Raw genomic sequence first — 2,231 nt, 5'->3', positions numbered from 1 at the left:
ATGAATGGAATGATTTGTTCTAATGGTGTTTGTAAATAGGATGTCAAGTCCGCATCTTGTACAGCAATTAACCACTAAGAAGAATGTATGCAGTGTGTTAATTATTGAAACTGTCCTACCGATTTGATTTGAAACTGTCTCATTGCTATTTGTTTATCAATAAAATTATGGCAAAAAAAAGACATACTTCCTGAGATGCTTACTGAGCCATCTCCCCGGCCTCCAAGATTACTCTTACATATAAGTTCAAGAGCTACAAAAGGTAGCTTTTGCTCCAGACAATTCATTTGATACTTTGGTAAAAACTGCTTAAGTGTCCTATAATTGGAACTGGGAGAAAAGCAAGGAGAGAAAGCAAAGAGATCAAAATGGCTGCCTTTGTTGCAGCCTCAAAACAGACCCTAAGTCTGATTCTCTTGGCTCCAAGATAAGCTCAACGATGATGACGTTCATCAGCTACTGTTGTCAGAAGCAGGCCAGCATAAGAGAGACTGCCACAAGAGGCCCACAAGCTGTGCCCTAACTGCCAAGGCAGTCACTAAAAGTGAGACTGCACTCTGAGGTGGAGGCCCCAGAGTTCAGACTTAGCTTCCCAGATGGTCCAGTAGGACTGAAGGGCCCTGGGCCTGCCTCCTCCCTCAGGCCAGACTGTTATCTCTACTTGCCATCTCCACTCAGGAGGAACCCTGAGTAATCATGACTAAAGGGAAAAAAAAACCAGCCTATTGCTAGATATTGGCACAGGTCTCTTTGTCCTTCTCCAACCCTGATCTTCCTTCCAGTCATTGTACCTCAATACTTTAAAAGACATCTTGCTTTAGCTGTAACTGAGGTAATGCAATATATTCAGGTTGCTAACTAATCATAATTATGCTAATACTAGTTTTTACAAATGTAATATATTGCTGTTCATGTACAAGACTTAAAATGTATTTCATTGGTTTAACCTGACTGAATGCTATGTATTTCATGGTAAGAGTATGTTAGTCTGGTTGATTTCTGATGTAATGTAGGTACTTCATGTTGATAGTAAATACATGTGTGGCCTCTTTGAACTAAAGCTAGAGGGACTTATAGTACACTGTCAAACTCCATGAATAAAGGGATCTAAGAGCTACTAAATTACAATTGCTAGGTCTCAAAAAAGTTTATAAATAGTACCTGTTAGCTTGAATGTTAATGCTTTGATTATATGTGCTCTAATTTCTCAGAAAATTTGTTCTTTCCTAGGAGATACCAAAATCTATGTAATCATAGAGGTAAAATCTAAAACCAAAAAGTTGTATCTTGCTCAGTGAGTCCCAGATGTCTGACACAAGCTGTAGAAGTCAGAAGGGTTTGCAGGAATAAATTTGTCTGAGTTGAGGTGTTTTATAGTAGAAAGGATACAGAATGGAATTACAGATGGAAAATAAGAATGGGGATACTAGCTAGCAGCCTACAGGAAGGTCAGTCAAGAAACGGGAAAAAAGTTATGTTTTCCTGAATCCAGACAGAGAGAAGGGACATTTCAAGGAAAAATGTCCAAAGCTGCTAGAGAAAGAAAAAAGAAAGTGTTTATGATAGAGTCAGAGGAAGTTTCAGATTGAGATGGTCATGAGTCTTCCCTTTCAGCCTGAGGGAATCCATGTTAACTTTCAATATAAGGAGAAATCCTGTTAAACTTTCAATAGATGCTTATACAGATTTTTCAGTAGTTACCCAGCCAGTGGCCGACTTGCAAACTGGAAAATACTCAGTGTTTTCCCTAGGCCCAGCAATTCATGTGCCCCAGTAATAATAGGAAAGGCCAGTTTGTTTGAAACAATACATAATGGCCATGGAAGATTTAAAAAAAGGGATTAAACCTCACATTTAAGAGATCTCTGCTAATGGACCAACAAAAAGTTCTAACTCATCTTTCTCATAATTATCCTGTTGTGATTATTTGACCTTTGCATGTTTAATAGTTTCTTTGTCTTTGTCTTCAGATTCAAAGCTGTAATGAAAATGCCTGGTGTCTATTGAGGGCCTTTTTTTTTTTTTTTTTTTTTTGGCAAAATCATTCATGCACTTTATTTACTCAAGTATTTCACTTGTCTCATTACTGATTTCATTTCTGTTTATCTTATTCTGACTTTCAAAGAATATGTAGAATATAAGGAAATTCTACTTCTTTGACCATTTCACTTGAGACTTTTTTTTTTTAATGTATTTAGCACAGGTTCTACAGAGTCTCACTACACAGATAG

General features: G+C 37.4%; 1 protein-coding gene across 2 annotated transcripts in view; it reads left to right on the top strand.

The window, feature by feature from the left end:
* The window catches only part of Cxcl17 (C-X-C motif chemokine ligand 17), a 199,528-nt gene that overhangs the window by 159,105 nt on the left and 38,192 nt on the right, over window positions 1–2,231 (top strand). The window lies entirely within an intron of this gene.

The sequence above is a fragment of the Octodon degus genome, unplaced genomic scaffold (assembly GCF_000260255.1).
Source record: "Octodon degus isolate 3935 unplaced genomic scaffold, OctDeg1.0 scaffold00197, whole genome shotgun sequence".
Lineage (NCBI taxonomy): Eukaryota > Metazoa > Chordata > Mammalia > Rodentia > Octodontidae > Octodon > Octodon degus.
The sequence above is the reverse complement of the archived record's forward strand: the minus strand, read 5'-3'. Positions and strand labels throughout refer to the sequence as shown.